Source organism: Manis javanica, chromosome 1 (assembly GCF_040802235.1).
Source record: "Manis javanica isolate MJ-LG chromosome 1, MJ_LKY, whole genome shotgun sequence".
Classification (NCBI taxonomy): Eukaryota; Metazoa; Chordata; class Mammalia; order Pholidota; family Manidae; genus Manis; species Manis javanica.
This window is the reverse complement of record NC_133156.1, coordinates 113,236,451-113,258,102: the sequence shown is the minus strand read 5'-3', so window position 1 is coordinate 113,258,102 and position 21,652 is coordinate 113,236,451. Positions and strand designations below refer to the sequence as shown.

The 21,652-nt window shown below is 35.1% G+C and overlaps 1 non-coding gene across 1 annotated transcript; it reads right to left on the bottom strand.

The window, feature by feature from the left end:
• Positions 1–6,961: 6,961 nt before the first annotated feature.
• On the bottom strand, positions 6,962–7,066 carry LOC118973091 (U6 spliceosomal RNA). The gene has a single exon (XR_005062315.1). It is a non-coding gene; the product is annotated as a U6 spliceosomal RNA (small nuclear RNA).
• Positions 7,067–21,652: the final 14,586 nt, after the last annotated feature.

Genomic DNA, 21,652 nt, shown 5'->3' with positions numbered 1-21,652 from the left:
TCAGTTTTGTAAAATTCTACTAATTTAAACAAATTAGTGATAGAAATACTTCTTTAACTAGATAAAAGGTATCTTACTAAAAAACATGCATCTGACTTCAAAATTATGGCAAAACTTTGGAACCATCTCCATTAAAGTCAGAAACAGGATGAGAAGGGCTACAGACAGATGTTCTTCACCATAAAAACAGAGTTCTAGCCAAAGAAAAAGAAGGTAAAGAAATAACATCCATAGGTTTTGAATAGGAAGAAGCAAAGCTGTGTGAGTTGCTGACATTATGATTTTCTATCAAAGAGGATCTGGAATGATCTAAAAGCTAATAAAACTAGATAACCATAGATCAACAGAATCCCAAACCTTCTTCTGTAACAAGAATAACCAATAGACAAATGGAATAAAAAAAGGACTTTCATTCAGAATAGCATCAAAACCTTGGATTAAATGTAATATAATAAATATAACATTAAATAAAATTATAAATGTAATATAATAAAAGAAGCCCATGAAATCAATTGAGAAAATGGCAAAATATTATAGGAGGAAATAAAATAAATCTGAACCAGAGAAAGACAAACTATTTTCATAGGTGGAGAAGTTTCCAGCATTATTACAAATGTTCAATACAATTTTCATCAAGACCCCAGTGTGATTTGTACTGAAGCTGAACAGTCTGAAATTCATATGAAAGGGTAAACAGCCAAGATAACCAATACAATTCTAAAAATGGAAGAAGAAAGACAGGGGTCTGTCATAGCATATAGGATACTAAAGCTTGTTATAAATACATAATTAAAACAATGTGTTTGATGTTGGGATAGATAAAAAGATCTATAAAAAATGAATAAAACACCCAGAACCGACTCAAGCATATATGAGAACCTATACAGAAGTAGATACACAACTCTGTAGGGAAAAGGTAGACTGTTCAATAAATAATGTCGCGACATGTTGGCTTTCCATATGGGAAGAAGTAAATTTGATCCTTACATAAAACTATAAGATAAAATAAATTCCAGATGGACTAAATTTTAAAATGTAGAAAATATTTTTTTTAAATTAGATGAATATTTAAAAGACCGTCTCCTGTAACTGGGGATAAGAAAAGATTTCTCAACAATACACAAGAAGATACTCATAAGTGAATAGATCATTATATTGGTTTATATTAAAATTTGAAATTCTGGTGACAGCACTGTAAGCAAATTAAAAATAAATCACATATTGAGAGGTTTTATATAAAGGCTATTATGACAAGTCCCTGACAATTGAAAAGAAAAAAGGAGTGGGGAGGAGGGTGGGAGAGATGGAAAATAGAGGGAGGAAAGGAAATAAAAAGGAGAAGAGAAAGAAACAAAGAAGGGAGGGAAGGGAGAGAGAGAGGAAAAAATAAAGAATCCTAAGAGAAAAATAAACAAAGGTCATAAAGAATAATTTAAGAGAGAAAAATCTGAATGAGCAACAAAGAAATGAAATATACTGAAACTTACTAATAGCAATCAGGAAGCTGCAAATTAAAGGCCAAGCATTAATGAAGATATGGGGTAGTGGAAACATGGATACTATTCAGTGGTGCAACCACTTTAAAAAATATCTTGAGAGTATCTGTTGAAGCTGAATATATGCACATCCAATGGCCCAGCAAGTAAGCATACTCTTAAATGTGCCTGCCAGAGCATTCTTTGTAGCATTATTTGTAAGGAGAAATAATGACAATATAAATAAGCATATATAGAAAAATAGGTAAATGAATTGTGATGTATTTATACCATGAACCACAGTTGAGACCTGTCTATATATATCAAAGAAATTACAAAAATATACTGCCAGGCAATTTGCTAAATAATACACTGGCATTTATATAAAAATTTTTTTAAACATGCAAAGCAATACAATATATTGTTGGTGGAGATACACACACATACGTATACAAAAACATTAGAATATAGATTGAGTACAAGGAAATCAAGTCAATATCTTGGCATTGGCTTGGGGATGGAAAGAATGGGTAATAGACTTAAGGACAAGAACAAAAGAAGACATTCTCCTGCATTGTATTGCTCTAAATGAAATAGAACAGTCAGTCTATATATGTGTGTTTGTGCAAACATCTGTGTGTGTGTTGTATGTGTGTATCTGTGTATGGGTGTCTGTTTCTCTATATACATTGAGTCAAAAATGATTTTAAAAAATTTAACATTTGCAATATTTAGTGAGAATGGTTCTATATCGTTTTGCATTTTTCTACTTTTTAACGTTAAAAAAAAAAGCCAGCTGCAAATGCAGTGCTGATTATCTGAGGCCAAAAGACTACCAGAGGCATTAGAATCCTACGAAGCAGCCCGCAGAGCACTGTGCACCAAAAATGGTAATTTATCTGCCCCCTTAAGAGGAAGTTAAGTTGCCGCGTCAGGTTGCAGCTGCGCGCTAGTTAACGCCTGGCTTAGACTGGAGTGTTTTCTTGGAGGAAGCATTTGAGGGTGCTGAGGCAGAGCTGAGGCCAAGAAGCTCTGGGGAAGTGAGGCGTGAGAAGGTGATACGTGAAAGTGAATTTTCTCCTGGCCAGGGAAGATCAGCAAAGCAAAGCAGAACAAAACAAACAAAACCCTGAAAGGCTGCATACAGAACTACTTCTTTCAGGTGGTGCTTCTAGCCGTATATACTTAAGTCCAGTCTCTCTCTCTTTCCTTCTCTCTCTGTCTTTCTCTCTGTCTCTGTCCTCATTTCCTCCCTTCTCATTAAAGGAACTAAGGCACCATGGAAGTTATGGTGTGACAGAAGGTCACATAAAGAATTTATGTTTCATATTTTGATTTTTGTTCTTTCCAAAATACCCCTTCTTCTTACCATCCCACTTGGTCTTACTACCCTTTCTTGGCCCAAAACAAATAAAAATAGCTGAACACCTCTGAATCTTTGAAACTTTAAGGCAAAGGAAACTTGGTTTTGTGCTTTAGAAGGTACCATTTGATGATCTATGTAAAATATTTCTGTGGAATGAGAAAAAGTATTTACAAATAAAAATGCAGAAACTGCCCAAACTTTAGACATAAGACACTGTACAAAGTTTAACATGTTTTTCTGCATGTATCCCTAAGGTATTGAAATGTTCCTTTAAAAATTGCTAGCAGTAAAAGTAAAAAATAACAGAAAATATTTTCACTTTACATGGAGACTTTTGTTGTATTTATTTCCAAAAATACATTTAAAATAAGTTTTTAATTTTGTATGGTTAGAGAGAAAAAAAATTTAATGCAGTTAAGCATAAATAAAATAATTTAAATACCTTATAATCCCAACATCATAGAGAAGCTAATTTATTCCAACAAATTTAGTTTACTTTATTCTATGACTTATAAAAGTCAAAGGAAAAGTTGAATTGACACCAAATTTTAATTGACTATGATCTTTGCATTAGCAAAGTTTGTTTTTGCCCCAAAGATTGTTTTGACCCAAAGGTTGTTTTGTCTAGATCTACCTCACTATCTTCTTGGTTCTGAGAGGAGCCTAGCATTTCAAAAGGGGATTTCAAGAGAACTGTTAATCTTCATGAAGCTCAAGTTTTCCAAATGAAATGGACCAAAAAACGAAAGAGAAACTAAAAAATAAATAAATAAAAATGAAATGGATGAAGAGAAATCTCAGAGTCTGGGCTCTTCTTATAACAGGTGGCTAATGAGCCTCTTGGACTGTGCTATACTGATTCTTCTTGGACTACATTTCTCTCTAACATCTTCTGTGCTAATTCCTTTATTGCCATAGTGATGTCTACACCATTTCTTTACCTACTAATCCTTGCTAAAAAGTGATTATTCTATTGCCAGGAATTCTCTGTCCTTTAAAACACATGGTTGCAATTTTCAGACTGAAAAGACAGGATCACGGTTTGCAAATTCTAGAATAAATACATATGTGGAATACACTTGCCCATAAGAATAAAACCATTCCAGAAAATTCATTCAGAATATCTGTGTTATTGTCTGTGAAAGATTAGTCAATGAAGGCTCAATGCCATAGCAAATATTTAGTGGAGTTTAAAATCCTTGCTAAAACAAAACTTTTTTTTTTTTTTTTTTTACAAATTAATTAAACCACTTGTCTGGAAAATGACTGTAGGGTGAAGCAGTGTCAACAGTGTTTTGGTTCATTCTCTGTCATGCAAGTTTTAGAACATCAAGTGGTGAAGGTGAAAGGGAAAACTTGTTTGATCTTAAACCTAGGTTCGTTCCATTACTTACAAGGTTGAAGAAGGGAAGAAGGGATCCGTCAGGTAGAGAATGGTGCTAGCAAAGTCCTGGACACTTGAAACAGTGGAGTATGTTCAAGGAAAGGCAAGAAGCACATCCCTGGAGGTGTCCTCCTCGGGCAGGGGCGGAGCCAAGGGCAAGAACCATACATGCCACGCCGACGAGCTAACCACGAATTTGTGGGTAGTGCAGAGCCAGTAGAGAGTTTTAAGCCCATAGGATACATGGTGATATTTGCCTTTCAGATATCAGTAGTCAAAAAAAAAAAGGTTGGATTTTAGGAGTTTAGAATAATCATCCTGGTTTTCATCAAACATCCCAAAGGAGATAATAGATGGCAGAATGATTTGGAAGAGAGAATTTGAGAAATATTTAGGAGGTGAGATGAGGAGGAGCTGGTGATACACTGGTTATTGGGAAGAATAATGAGAGAGGAAATGAAACAATTACTTCCAGGAGTCAACTTTGGATGATAGGAAGCCGAAAATGCCAACCGTGAAGACAAGGGATATAAGAAAGGGAGGGATCCCATGGGAGTGTCAAGGCATGAAGATAATAAAGGATTCAGTTGGAGAAATGATGCTAATTGTGTGGACATGTCCAAGGGGAGTTGGATATGTGCTTGTTGCTTAGGGAAAGTCGTTTGGAATTTTGTAGATGAAGCCATAAATAAGAATAAAATTAAACATATGTGGACTGTGGAGTAAGCAGAAAAATGATCACAGGAACAAGTTTGCTACGGAGGCCAAGGAAAGAGCACTATTAGGAGCAAATTACACTAGAAAAAGTCAGAAAACAAAAGAATGTTCTCTTGTGGACACCAAGTAAAGAATTTGATTTCAATAAATAGAACTAGTAAGACTTATTTTGGTATAAATATATCTATGAATTTATACAAATAACTATGATTGTATTTATAGACACACACACACACATCCATCATTTGTGTTTATATATACCTGTATATTTTATATTATGTGCATATATAAAACATATATATAACTAATAAATATATCTATGTATCTATGTATAACAGAAGTTTTATATATATCTATCATGTATATTACATATGTGGACACATGTGTGTGTATATATACACACACATAATAGATATATAGTCTTTAATTACACACATACATAGAGATGTTTACCCCACTGTAAGTCTTGTTATACCTAAAGTCTGCTACACTAACATGCACACACAATAAAGAGAAATAATTGAGCCGAGTATTTGGTTGAATGCTAACAGACAGAAGAAGTAGAATAAGAAAGAATTTATTTTACACTGTAAATTCTTTAAGGCAGCTTCTCTGAGTTTTTAGCTCTTACTATTAACATTCTAAAAAGTTACAATTGGTTTGCAAAAAATTTGTATGTTCTGAGTTAATAAAGATTAATAAATTACATTGTGTTTTTAAAGTTACTGTATTTCTCCTTTTTATTCAGATATCATTTCAATCTAATAAACCTACTTTATATGTATTATTAGCTAGGCTAGGCATCCTAATTATACTGAGATAAACAATAATATTAATAAGACATGAATCATGCATTAAAAGAGCATAATGACCAGTGTGAATGGCAGACATGTCAACTGGTGATAAAGCAATAACAGAAATATATTCAATATCCAATAGGAACTTAGAGGAGAGGATGAATTTATTAGTCAATTGTTCATTTATTCCTCATTTATTCAAAACTGGATTTAAAGTGGCTCACAGCAACATGAAATAAAAGGAAAAATGAATAATGAAGTGAATTCAGAGAAAAAAGAAAGTTTGAATAGATAAGTTGAAGTCAACTGCAAAGGAATATATAAGAGGTGTAGTTAAGGTCTAGAAAATGAAAATGTTAGAACAGACTAGCAGTTGGCCTCTAGGTGTTCTGGAAGGCAGGCAAAAGTGAGAACATAGTCAATTACACTGGTCATTTACCTACAAAGGAAAAGAAAACAGATCTATTCTTGGTGCTAAAAGCAATGAGTTTTTCCTCATAGGTAGTCAAGAAGAGAACAATATACCATCCTTAACATCTGTGCATTACATGGATTTCATAGGGCTATTCCTTACAGTGGCTCTTAGCTTGGGCCAATGATGACATAATGCCAAATTACAGTTAATAAAAGCAGTTTTACAAGAAAACAAACCATATGGTCCAGATGTGTGGATTTCTCCATGTGTGGTTTATTCCAACAATGGGATTTTTGGTATCGATAGGAAAACATGTACCGTATTTCACTCAGGCAATCCTTTGCAAATTTATGTTGCCCAACCAAGTATTTGATGAGTTTTAAGCAGCACTGAGTTCAAGGTTAAAATCTTTTACAATCACTTAGGCTGCAGTTTTATCAGTCTACTGATTAAATCATGGAAGTGTCTAAGTTCCTCTAGGGAGAGGATGGGTACAGAGGAAGGGGAGCCTGGAGTTTTAACTGCTTTTTTAAATTGTGGAAAAATATACATAACATAAAATTTATCAAATTGGCCAATTTTAAGTGTACAGTTCACTGGCATTAAGTGTATTCAGGTTATGTAGCTTCCATATCACTATCCCTTCACATAACTCTGCATTTTGCAAAGTACAGAATACAAACAATATACTGTACCTATTCAACAATAACTACCCATCCCCTGCGCTCCCCAGCCTACCCACCATTCCACTTTCTGTCTCTGAGCTGAACTCCTTAGGTACCTCATGTAAGTGGAATCATACAGTATAAAAGTATGGAATCCTTCACAAATTTGCAAGCCACCTTCGCACAGATGCCATGCTAACCTTCTCTGTACAATTGCTCTTTTAGTATTTGTCTGCTGAAGGAGCACTTTAGCTGGCTTTTGAGGGGAGAACAGGAGCTCATCAGACTTAAAGTGGGGGAAGCTCCTATTTGAAGGCAGAGTGGTCTAATACTGTTTTCTGTGTTGCTGAAGACTAGGGAAGGAGGAATGCTGAAAGAGGTGAGATTAAAAAGATGGAAGCCAGATGCCAAGAAGGGCTTTTTCAGGTCTAAAAGTTTGGATTTACAGGCAATAAAGGACTAGGAAATTAAAATTTGTATTTTGGAAAAATTAATGCCAGAATAAAAGGAAGGCCTTGAAAAGACAAACTCTGAGACAGAAACACACCAGTTAGTAGGCAATGACAACTATCTAGCTAAGGTTTTCCTTTTTTAAATTTTTGGCAGATCCCCAGAGCACTGGAGAGGGTGTTACAGAATTGTAGATCATAAGGAAATATGTGTCTGTGTTGTGGATCAACAGTCCTTAGGCCTCAGACTTCCTTTCCAAGGTTAAAATAAAACTTTTGATATTTTAGAAAATACTGCATTTTAGCAAAGGATCCAGAGACAGTTTAAGTCTAAATTCCCATTTTATCCAGGAAAGCAATTTTATGATGGCATTTTTCCCCAGTGATCTGTCTTTCCCTCATCAGATGGTTTGGGTAGCCAGTTATAGGCATGCTAATTCATTAAGCGTATACTTTTTCTGGGATCCTGTGTGAATCATTTGCTTTTAAATTTTTTTATTGAGATATAATTGACATATAACATTATGTAAATTTAAGGTATACAACTTGTTGATTTGATACATTTATATATTGCAATATGATTATCACCAGCTAACACCTCTATCATGTCTCATAATTATCATTTCTATTTTATGGTAAGAATATTTAAGGTCTAGTCTCTTGGCAATTTTGAAGTATATAATGCAGTATTGTGGGCTATAATTGGTATGGTGTACATCAGATCTCCAGAACTTTCTCATTTTCTAGTTGCAAGTTTGTGCCCTTAAACAGTATGTCGCTAATTCTCTTACCTCCAGGTCCATTGTGTGTGTGTGTGTGTGTGTGTGTGTGTGTGTGTGTGTGTGTGTGTATACAGACAATGGAATGTGCATATACGTACATATGCATTTTTTAAATGCTATCGTTTCCCTCTAGTTCTTTGTAGCATACAGCTCTCATGAAGTGCCCACACGCAAAACATTTCAGCAGTCAATGCCTGAAGAATGGAGTTTGAATTCACCATTACCTCTTACATGACATTGAAAGAAGTGTACCAAAATACATCAAAAGTGAAAAAAGTTGATAAAATACTTAAAAATTCCACTAAGCCATAATTAAAACTTCCAATTCCCATGATTTCTCCCTAGTCTTAAATGTCTTTCCCCACTTTCTTCTTCATCCATCTAATCTGTCACCACTCCAGTTCCTGTCGTGAGTACCTGGACCACGTTAGATCCCATGCTTTCCCGTATCGCCCATAGCACCATCAAACACACATATTTTTAAAAACACAGATCTGATCTCATAATCTAGCTCTTTACAATAATTCTGCAGGCACAGAAACTGAAGTTTATGAAGTTCAAATGGACGTCTAAGGCTAGAACTAGAGCTCAGTTCTTCTGGTTCTCTCTCTTCTGTCTTCCTATGTATTGTACATATACTGGGGATAGTAGTAACGATATTTTGCCTCCAAAACACAGTAAAGTTTGAACAGAATATTAGGACTGTATTTACAGACAGAAAGAATTTTACCTCGATTATATTTACAAGGTACCTAAAACCTGTTCTTCTCAGCTGACAAAGTTCAGTGTTTCAGAACAATTGTTCCAAGGTGTACGTCTCCAGTCTCTAAAATCACTCTTCCCTATTCCACTGTCATGTATTTAACTTTCTTTTAAGTATGCAGCAGGAAGCATTTTTATTTTGTCTTGTTTTTAGCCTGTACTTTCATAGTTTAACACACTTTGGTCAAATGCATTGAAGGAAAGTAGTCTCATTAAGATTAACCCTGTTTATATCTTCTTTATACCATATAAAATTTATAACTATAAAGAAAGAAGGAATACCAAGTGAATTCATTTTCTGCTCTTTGCTTTACTTCCTACTTGATTTTCATATTAAAAATTTCCAAATTCTACATTGAAAAATTCATGATTTAAAGTAACAAATTGGAATAGCTTTGCTAAAATGTTCATCTATGCAAAATTATACTAAGACATGGAATTGCTATTTTGTTTTTGAAATTAGCAAGATCTACAGATATTCTGTTATGTGTTTTATCAAATAAGAATTATTAGACTTGCTGCAAATGTAACGAGTAAAACTAAATATAACTGAATCATGCAATATGACTTTCAATATTTGCCAGTTATTGCTGTTTCTAAAGTACATTAAATATGTACAAATTAAAAGTGAAATTTTCTTATAGAGAGTTAAAGTAAGCATTATTTTGTAAAATTCCATCTTTGTGCTCATCAAGAAAGCTAACTTTTTAAATAATTATTTTTCATTTTCTTATCTTTCTATGATAATATCAATGTTTCAGTCCAAGTCTGAAATTAAGTGGTGAGGTATGTTTTGTAGTGAATATGTGATTCAATTTTGAGTTAAAAATATTTGCTCACTAATGTAAAAATGTGTTTAGATTTGGAAAGATTATAATTCACTTTATTTACTGTAAATTTCAATAATAAAGTATCAAAACACAGTGTTGAAAATCTTAGTTTTCATTTTAAAACTACCTAACAGCATGAAATAAAAACCTGCCATCAACGGCAACTGCTTCCATTATTTAAAAATACTGAATTCAATCCAGCACATATTGTGACTGGTTTTGCTTCTGCCCTTTCAGATAGCTGTTAGAAGTAAAACACCCAGGAAGCCTTATCTTAGGTGAGACTGTTTCGGCTTGGAAATAAACAAAGCTCTCTCTCGATGAGCTAGGTTCAGTTCATATTTGTGTAATACCCTGGAAGAAATTAGGTTTCAATAAAGTCCATTTTTGTCACTGCATGTAGCAATGAATATCACACCCAGCAGGGCACAGTGGCACCTGGCTGTCCAGACCCCAGTGGAGCACAAACCATCTGGGGGTAATTACAACAAGGTATTCTTTAAGGACCAGATGGGACCAAGGAACAGAAGCGCCTGCCCCTCCCAGTCATTTACAACATAATTCCTTTCAATGATATACTTAATCCTCCCACCAGCTATGCTTTTCAGCTTGCTGTTGTCACTGTTCCTTTATGTTAATTCAGTTGCAAGACCGAGAAAAAGACGGGGAGAGGGAGAGAGAGAGCAAGAAAAAAGGGAGAGGGAGAGAGAGCCACCGGCGCCTCTAGGGACCCAAAGAAATTATTCATCCCTAAATTGTTTCCACCACAGCAAGTACAGTAACAAAATTTTTTTTTTAAAAGAGGGCTGAAATTACCCTAAAGAAGGTCAATGCGACAGCCCTGTGTGGCACCAGCTGAGGTTTACTCAGCCACCTGTTAGCTAGAAAGCTCTCTGCACACTTATGATGCATTTAACCAGTTTAAAGGGGCTTTATTGACAGGCCAGCCACCGCCATTCAGCAGGCCCAAGCGTAGACCTGCTTTGTGGTCATATGTGGCACACAAGCCTTAATTCAATTACGCTGTAAGCCTATCCAGTCTGCATCACTGCCCTTTCACTTTTGTGCCATTTGTCTTGTATGTTGTAAAGAATTTTATTTTGAAGAGGGAAAGGCACCCTACAACCCACTTGTCTTTATTTTGCATTTAAGGTTTGGGCCGCAGGTGCGCCGGCCTTCTTTCAACTCCCGAAGTGTATTCATCTTTAAGTGATATTTTAGATGGAAGCGTTATTTATTGTTTGGTGACAATGCTTTTCTGGTGTTGCCAAGTTATTTTTTTTTAATTAGGTGTATGGTCAAACTCTCGACTTACCAACAATGAGTCACCGAACTTGATAATTGAAAATTCAAAAGAAAAAAAACAAAACAAAAGGAAAAACGTAATTACCTAGGTGAAAATGATAACGAGCTTTGTGATACCATTTTTTAAATTAAAAAAATGCATTTCTTAGAATAAGCAAATGTTACATTTAAAATTTTTGGTTTTCCTTAAGTGTGTGACACATATATTGTATCTATTTATATGAATGAGACTAGTGAAGCTCTGCTGCTTGAAAATTTTACATTCCAGATAAGATTATTAAATATATTAAATCTGTTCATATTGTTTTTTATTCTGAAGCTTCCAAATTTCCTTGGCGTTGGAACAGTGCATATCATTGTCAAATGCTTGGCATTTTCATAATATTTGATAGATAATGAAAGCATGAAGATAGATTTCTCAAAGTCAGGGAGTCTGATCTTTATTTACATATTCATATTTTTCTTAAAATGGAAAGTGTGTCTCTTCGAAGCATACTCTATATACCATTCTTATAACCAACTAAATCCTACCCCTTGGGTTGAGTGTCCTTATAAAGAGTATGGATCATTCCGAATTGACATTCTCCCCAAATCATTAAGTGACCTGTCATGGAGTTGAAGAGACTTCAAAGGATGAAGAGAATAATCTTCCTTGCTATTTCGTATCTACTTTCCATTCAAGTCAAGAAAAAGACAGTCATGCTAAGTTACTAGGAGTATTGACTGTATATCAATTTTCATTGCAGCAACCTCTAAATTCCCATCTCTTTTAAATTACTTAGCCAAAACCACAAATATCAAGAAGGCAAAAGACGACAAGACATTTTAGTTGGCAAAGAAAAAATACATTCTCAGTTTCCAGTGAAGATCACGCAGCTGACACTTTTTGAATATACCTGATTTAAGAAAATGAAGAAAAAAATGAAATTATTTAGAAAAACCAATACAAAATAATCAATAGTCATAGCTATAATTCTCTTTATAGCTGCATATAATGTTTATATATGTATATATGTATATATGTATATATGTATATATATATATACATACATAGATATATAAATGTTTAAAAATCAAAACTTACAAAAACAAAGGATTAAAGAAAGTTTTGGATATCTGTTATTCAGCAGCTAATAGTTGCAAAAGAATATTCAAAGCTGAAATTTGAAAACAGAACACAAACCGTATCAAATTTACAATACTTTAGGATTTTATACATTATTTACAAACTCTCTATTGTAAGTATATTTATAAGGAAGAAACTCAGCTAATTGGAAATGGTGACCTTTACACCATAGTGGAACATAATTTTAACTTTGCAAACGAATTCTGTCCAGCATAGTGGTGTCTCTTGAAATTCAAATGTGCTTTGGAGGGAACTATCACTTCATGTCCAGGCGGCTCAGGCAGACTCCCTTCGCTTTCATTGGGATTCTCAAGCACAGAATGGGGCATATGTGAATGTCTCTAAGTCAGTCACTCAGTTTGAGTTCAAATAAACTACTTCCTTACCAGATTTTCTGGTCCTTAAACACATGTAACATTACTGGTCCATCCTGAGTTTCCAGGATTTGTCTAGAAAATTCATGAGAAGACTTCTGTGTCTGTCATTATGTCGCAGTCAATTCTGATACCAAGAAATGTCAACATGATGTCCTTGTGTCCAGAGGAAAAGTGAAGAACTGAGTCAAGCTGGTTTTTTCAGAAAATGCTAGGTGAGAATGCCAAATCAGTGATTTGTGTGATTTTTCTTCTTAAGTCGGCCGCTTAAGCATTATTTGGCAAAGTTATATTAACATTTTTGTTGCTATGGCCAACACTTTTCAGTTTGATATGGTAGCTAGAAACAAGAAGTTATATATGGCTTTCTAACACAAAGAATGAAGACGAGCAAATTCTCACTAATCCAAAGGGAGGTGAAAATGCCAGGATGAAAGCTAAAAGACTGATGAAATAGTCTCGTAATAACCTTTTATTCTTATTTCTCCACCAGCCTAGATGCGCAGGTGATCCTGCCTACCTGAAAGAGAGAGGTGATGTGTTGATGATAAATTTGCATCTTCACACAAAAGCACTTGGGTATACTCCTATTCATCCCTAAAGTGGATTGTAGATATCTTACATTTCAACCTCTGGTTCTGTAATAATTTTCTTGAGTAATATTTGGTTTTGCGATTACACCGGAAGGCAGCCAGTCTTGAGGTCACTAATGTTTCTTTGTATTAAGAAAGCGGGAAAAGAATAAAACAAGATGTTTTATGGAGAGGAGATGCTGTAAATACATATAAATGTAAGATTGGGAATTAGGGTTTTGTGAGATGATGCATTTATTGGTTTTGGCACTCTGGATAGCCTTTGTGGATGTTGCATACGTGTGTCAGAAACATGCATGCATATGCATGATGAAGAGGGAGAAATTAACACCAATAGGTTAATTGCTGATTTCAATGACATATTTACTTATTATACTACAAAAACACTGCATATTGAGAACTGTTCGAACAAAATCATCTAATCTTTAACAACCTTGCAGCTTTATTGTACAAATAAGGAAACTGAACTTACAGAACTGGGTAATTTATCCAAGGTCACATGACTAATAAGGTGAAAACTGGGATTTTAATCCAAAGATATCTGAGTTCTGAGCCTGTGCTGTTAACCACTATGTTATACACTTACACCAAAAGCCTCACAAATGCCAAGAATTAAACATATGATAGGTAATAACTGTATGACATGTCCACTGTACTAGTACATTTGCAAGTTCTCTTTCTCTTCTTTTTATTCCATGATTAGAAATAGTTATGAAATCTATAAATTATGACTGGGGTGGTGCCTAAGTACAAGAGGAATGGATGATTATCTGCAGTTGTAGAACCTTTCCAACATATCTCTTTCACACTGTCTGGAATGCTACCTTTTTTGAAACAAAAAATATCTGTTAGAGTAAGGCTCTCAATTCCATCTAAGTATTCCTTATGACTGAAACAGGTATTGAGTCTCCGTAAGTGTTTATTGAATAAATGAGCAAAAGAGTTAATTATATTGTTTTTTACTACTTCTGGGTGGATGAGCCCACCTAAGGGAATGGATTTTCAATTAGATTTTTTCAGAGAATGGGTGTAGGGAACAGAGTAAACAAAAGAAACTTGGGGAAGAGGATCTGAGTAGAATGCCGAAGTAAGGAATTAAGGATGACCTGCAAAGAAAGGGGACAGAAGGCTGCAGGAGAGCACAGTTTTGAAGAGAATGGAGAAATGGTAAGGATCATATCAATATAAATAGTTTTTGCAGTTTTGAAAAGGTTCTCTAGGCTTGAATGAGCCTCTGCAATCTCATTACAGATTCCAGGAAGTATATTAGCTTCTGGTACTAAGAGTGGACTCGGCTAAGCAAGGTGTCAACAAACAGAGCAGACGGCAGTGCAGGCTTGACTGTACCTCTGTCATCATTGTCATCCTTTCTTGACCAAGTCAAGGGACATTTTGTTATTTGTCCGAAGGCTTTTTCCTGAAATTTCCATTTTTTGTGTATTTTCTCCATATTGTTGCTACCTACGTGCACATTATGAGAAAGATGATATTACATTATAATATCAACACTATGAACAACTATCATGGATGCATGCATTGTATGTCAGGTACTCTGTTAAGTTTCTCACATTTTCTCTTTCAAGAAACCTAGAGGAGGTTTTGTTATTATCTCCTCCTTACAAATAAAGAAGCAAAGGTTGAAATAATTGGCCCAAGTCACACACTTAAAAGGAAGCACAACTGGTATTTGAATACAAATATTCTGATTCCAGAACCACACTCATAAACCCTGGGCCAGGCTGCCTCCCCATATGTTTACTCATTAGTAAATGAGTTGACTTATCAAAACCACTAAAGACTTGGTGTGTTCTCAAAATTATGGTAAGTCCTAGACAATACAAAACTGAATGGAATAAGACCTTCAATAGCACAGAGAAAAAACATCTATTTTTATCTTTGCTGCTCTGGACATGTTGGAGGATGTAACCACGTGAATTCTGAAGAATGAATGAGAGAGAGACAAAGGAATTATGGGGCTGGGAGACACAATCTAGGTATGTAAAATATCACAATAGGCAACAGGGCAGAGTGTTCGTCCTGGGCTACCCCTGGCCTTTTCTCCTACAGATGTGCTCTTTCCTCTGCTTCTGCTGATTGAAAGGATTCATTCTTCAGACTCATACAAAATCCTGCCTCTCCCCAGGTCTTTGCAGACCCTCACTGCAGAGCTGGAGACTCACCTTCCTTGAATTCGTTGTGACCCTTTTAATCCAGTTGATATTCTGATTACTTCTGGACATGTTTTATTCTCTGTCCCAAGCAGATTGAAGCATGAATCCGTATCATTCTCATCACCCTTCCTCACTGCAGGTCACAATTCCTTTGTCTGGCCGTAGCCCCAAATATTCTCTCTGCCTTATATATTTCTTTCTCCCAGCTCTTTTTTTTCAAGCTCTCCTTTTGAAATGAACTTCCTCCAGTAAGCCTTCTCCAGTTGCCCCAAGATTCTGTCAGATGCCCCTACCCCTGCTCCCACAGCACCCACTATGTGCTGTGTTTCAGCAGGCAACGCACTTGGTCACGGGCTTGCTCACTATTCTGTATCCCCCGCCAGACGGTCTGCTTGGTGGGGGAAGGGCAGTGTCTGCCATGTTCAGGTAGAATGGGCTTAATAAATATTTGTTAAATAAGATGGAAAGAAAGAAAAGAGTGAAAGAGAAAGAAAGGCAGACAGACAGGCAGGAAGGAAGAAGGAGGGAAGGACGAGGGAGGGAGGGGGAAGGAAGAAGGAGGGAAGAAAGAAAGAATAGCTGGTTCAAGCTGACTGTTCTCTCCTTCCAGTAGGAGGCCAGGACTGAAGGGTGGGGGTGGGAGGACCATGGTAATAGGGTGGAAATGAGGTACAATCAGATCAAGGAGACTATCAGATTAAGCAGTTTCACCACACTGGTATCACTGATACGTAAGGAGGCCAGTTCAGGCAGGTCCCTGACACATACAGTACTTCCCAGATACCTTTAGGACCTGTCAGCATTCCTACACTAAATTTCTCATCCTGGGATTTCCGTCCTGGCCTCTCCATTTGCTGGTGAGGTGAAGAACCTACATGACATCACTGGAAAGCTGGGTCACCCTGGCTTAGTGGTTGAATGACTGGTTCCGGTTCTGGTGTGAGTATCCTGTGGAATGGGGCAACATATTTAACCTCAAAGCCTGTAACTAACTGGTGTGTCCAGTCGTGTCCTCACTCACCACAGCCTAATTTAATCATTTCTATAATACAGTGGACATCTGTATTTCTCCCTATCTAATTTCTCCTAGTAACATCACCTCCTGTCTAAAATAAAAAGCATGACCCAGATTAGGCCCCTTAAATCAGAACCCTAAGGAAGTATCCCCCAAAATGAAAACTTTTGGAACCCAGGCCTTATCATCACAACCCTGAAGATAGCTGTGAGACTTTGGGCAAGGTACTTAACCTCCTCCTCTACACTATTATTATTAAAATAGTAATAATAATGACAGTACCTAATTTATTGCATTGTGGTGTGGATTAAAGATTTTAATATGTGTAGAACACTCAGAACAGGACCAGGCACACAGGGAGTGTTAAATAAGTTGCTCTGTTTCTACCCGTTATGAGGCCTGGCTATACAATTTTTCCTTTAGGTTTTAAAGTTAAATTTATTTCCAAAAGATTTTTTTTTGGCTTAAATTGGCCTCAGTTGGTTTTGTTGCTTGTTGCCAAAAAATCCTAATGGTTGCTTCTGTCACCTTTTCTCCCCACAGTGTTTATTAGACCCTAGAGGGCAATAACCAAATCTTAATCACTACATCATCTAGAACAGCAAGAATAGTGCTTTGTATGTACAAATACTCCTTTTGGTGACTGGAAGATCAAACACATGAATAATACCATTGATTTCTTTTTTTAGGACTTTATCATGATGTTTCTTAGCAACAAAAATCAAGACTAAGAGCATCATGATCTCCAGAGCTCTGTAAGTGGCCACTACCAAATACTTAACTTCCCAGGGAGGCAGCTGGTGCAAGGGAAAGAAAGTTAGAGTCCCGGGGCCTGTGATCCAATTCCCACCCACCACTTAATGCCTCAGTGACCTTAGGTGAATAACTGAGACTCTCTGAGTCTCAGTTTCCTCATATGTAAATAACTGACATAATAAAATATATCCCACAGGGACTTAGAAACCAACAGAGCAGATTACATAGCCCACAACAGATATGCTGTTCAGCAACATGTCTTCTTTTTTGAAAATGCTGGTTCATCAATAGAAGAGAAAGGAAATTAAATTCTAATGAAAATTTACATTTATAGGAGTATGTAACTTGGTTTATAAACTGAAATTAAACAAGTTCTGCTATTTAAAGGGAAAATAAGTAAAGAGAATAGGAAAAGTGTTCAGATCATTCATTTGGAACTTAAAAATGATGCTGTTTTCCCATGAATGCAGAATCAAACCCTTATTACTGATAGGTTACTTCATATTATAGAATTAGATTTTATTTCATGCTGTTCTATATTTTGTTTCACACTTGTTTAGTAAGCAACTTGTCTAAAAATTGCTATAGAATAATCTTTGTTTTTTGAGAACCCAACACTTTCTGAGTAATTTCATAACACATTTTAATAAATAGGGAAGTTTTGTTTTAAACTTTTTGTCTTTTCTGTTTGCTTGTTATTTTTTCAAAATAGATTACATTATTTTTAAATGATAAAAATAACATAACCACATGAAAAACAACTTGGCAAATGAAAAAAAAACATTACTTATAATGTCACTATTCTAATATGTTTCCTTTATGTATATTTTTCTCTTATTTTATATAGTTGAATTATATTCTATCCATTTTTTAAAAATTTAACACACCACAAGCATTTTGTACAGTTTTCTAATGGTCATTTTTCTAGCTACACACCTTAATGTTGAATAGATGGTTGGTCTATTTACAGTTTTTAAAACCTTTTTGCTTTTTTTTATAGGTATGTTTGCATTTTGACTTAAATATGTCTCAACTTGAAACTTTATGAATATTTAAAAATTGGCAACCAGTTTTATGGCTCAGACCTTGTTGGTACTCAATAGATATTCATTTGTAGACCTAGAAATATTTCATAAACAAATTATACTTAAATTTGTGTGATAGCAAATCTTGGAAATGAACACAGCACAACTAGAAATGCCTCTTTAATGATCATGACCACATCCAACTTCAAGATACGAATAATTGTAGTATGCACACTATCTGTTGTCCTGAGAGTTTCTCCTAGATCCTCATTTCTCTATTGGTGGAGATGGAGCTGGGGGGGCAGTCTGGGGAAGGACATGTTTTAGTGATTCTGTCTTGAAGTCATGCCATAACTAGAATCTAGCTTTTGTTTAAATTATTTGACATGATTTGGGGGAGAAATTGATAGAGGTTATAAGCTACTTAAAAGCCCTTGTACCCCCACATCGTGCCTTACATTCTGGGGTATATGGGGTTACATATACAAGCAGAGTGGGAGAATATAATGCAGTGCCCAGCCACTCACTGGGGAAGTGTCCCCTCAGCAGAGACATAAATTAGTAGGAATGGGAGTGGAGGTAGAGATGTGGAGGCTGAGCATGAGGGAAAGCCCAAGAAAAAGGGAACAGCAGGTACAAGAAAAGCAAGAGAGAACAGGCCCTTCTGAGAACTGCAAGTGTCCCCCGGGGGATAATATGTACAGGGTGAAGATGGGAGTGACCAAGCCTATGGCAGCACTGAAAGGAGAAATCCAAAGGACTTCATACCTCTTTTATGGTGAGTTCTAAGGGTGCTCTGGGCTGAGTATGGCATGTTTACTCTCATTTATTTATTCAGAAAATATTTATTGACTACTTACAATATGCCAGGTATAAAAAAATCAAGAGTATACAAAAAGACAGGAGTATCTTTGTAGAAATTGCAGCTTGGTACAGAAGGCAGAGATTAGTTTATCAAATAACCATAAAAATAAAAAAAAATCATACATATGGTACTTAGTGTGTTGAAAAGGAGGACTTGACCATTCTGAGGACCCAGGAAAGAGACAGAAGAATTGTAAAAGGAAAAGTAAGATGAGACTAAACCATGCGAGAACAAAGAGCATTCTAAATGTATAAAATTGCATGTGCAAAGGTTCTGGGGTTAGGACAGAATGCTAAAATTTCGAAGAGAATTATTGATCTCAGTGGGCAGAGATAGGGATGGGTCAGAATGATAAGATGGAATTATATAAAGAAGGTTGTCAGTATCCTAAAAGCAATAGGAGATTGGAAATTGGAAATTGAAGAGTTCAAAAGTGAGTTGTGACATGACCGGATATGAACTTTGTAAAGATTACTCTGACAACATTGTAGAAACAGATTTAAAGTCTGAAAGAGCATCTTCCATGGTAACCCAGTAAAGGGGCTTAGCATCTTGGACTTTGTGACAGAGATGGCTGTGGAAAAATTTGAATATATGGAGAAATACTTAAAAGGTAAAATCTACACAGGACCTCATTAATTTTATGTGGAGGTTAGGAAGATGAAGTTATTGATTTATACCTCTATTTGGTTTCTTCATCATAAGATTCTTAATATGTATTTTCATGTGTGTATAGATATGTGTATTTTTTATTGAAATAGAGCTGATATACAATATTACACTGGTTTCAGGGTACAGCATAGTGATTTGAATATTATATATATTAGTAAATGCTCACCATGACAAGCATCATTGCCATCTGTCAAACATACAAAAGTGTGTATTTTCTTACATCTTGTATATTTGAGAAATGGGTAAGTTCAAAGTATTATGTATCTAAATAGGATTGAAGAATATTAATGCAACAACATGACAAGACCAGCTGTTTCAAGAATAAGATAGACATTTATTTCACCATAAAGAATTAATGACCATGTTCTGATGACTCTGTCTGTGAAATAACATTTTACATTGTTATGCTTTTTGTTGCTTGGAAATATGACAGTAGTATGTTTCTCATTTATTTCTGCTAATCTTCCCATTAAATTATGTTTGCAATATGTTGATGAATAGCTAGCTACCTCAGTTTCCCTTTAAGTGAACAGAGTAATAAATCCATAACCTTCTGTAAAAAGAATGAGTGATACTTTTCAAAAGTGAGAAGGAAGATGCTTCAGACTCCTCAGAATGAGATCTCAACCCATCTGATTTGCATAAGGAAATAAGTCATTTTAAAAATGTACAACAGATTTAGAACCATAGCTTCAACTTCCCATTCAACTGGAAGGAACACTTGCCTGTGTGGTTGAAATCTGGGTTAAGCAATATCTGTGTATTATAAATTGAATTGGCATATTAAACACATGATTAGTTTCAAGCAAAGGTTTGCATAAAGATAACAAAAGCTTATATAAGTATCTAATTTTTCTGTTACTTTTTAACATTTTAAGACTTTCAGAAAACAACTCCACTATTGTTTGTCTGAATTCCCATTAGAATGCGTTAAGTACAATATTTATATTGAGTTCCTTAAAATGTGAAATATTAAAATAGAAAATATTAAATAATATTAAATACTTAAAATAGAAAGAAAATAATTCTTCATGGGATCGATTAAGATTCTTAGATAGTTCAGTCTTTTTAACCAAAAGAGCCTTACATGTGTTAAATTTAGAAAATCTGTGGATAAAATATATTGAAGCATTGAAAATTGTAGAGCCAGTTTGCATTCGAAGAATAAGATACAAGGACTGTTTAATCATAAACATCACTAGCTGAGTTTGATATTGATATCTATAGGATAATAGAGGTTAACACTTGGCTTTGTATTTATGCTATCTGGTAATTATTCAATAGAACTTAAAGGTGACAGATCAGTGGCCTAGAACTTGGAGGATGTCTCACAGAGGCAATGTGTACAGATTTTGGAGATGCAAAACTTCCTCTTGACTATACTGGATTCAAATAAAGAAAAAAAGTATAATTAAAAAAAAATCTGATTCTTGAATTTTTGGCAAATAACAATAAAGAGAACATGTTGATGCAGTCAGTCTCCCTGAACGGAAACTTAGTTATTTGTTATGGGAAAAAAAATTCAATATTTTTATCAGATTAGATTTCAATAGTACAGAATGTTCTCTCTCCCTGTCTCTATTTCTCACATTCTAGCTCTGCTTCCATCATAGTATGATGATTATAGTAATATGCAAATGATATATATTGAATTCCAATGAAACTTAGGACCACTGAAGCCACTGATGATTTTCTCAAATTTTAAAAATATCTTTTTTCCTTTCTTTAAGTCACAGTAGGAAAAGTGGATGAAAAAGAATCCCAAAACCAATAAAAATGTTAATTTTGTGATTTCAAAGGTATTTGGAATAGAGCAGTGTGATGAGAGAAGATGGAATAGTCCTTTATACTACTCTGGTATGGACATGTTTGTGTGTTCGCATGTACTCTTTATGTAAGTATGTGTCTATCTACCCACCTATCAATCTTAAAAAGTACTAGAAATGCACTATCATCACTTGATTAAAAAATATATTATTAGTATACACATTGCATTACATTTAGTAGATAAAAAAGCATATAAAACTGGAATACATGTTAATGTTACTGAACTACTGGTATTTGACCATCCATGTTAGGTGTCATGCATTCATTCTAATGCCTCAAGA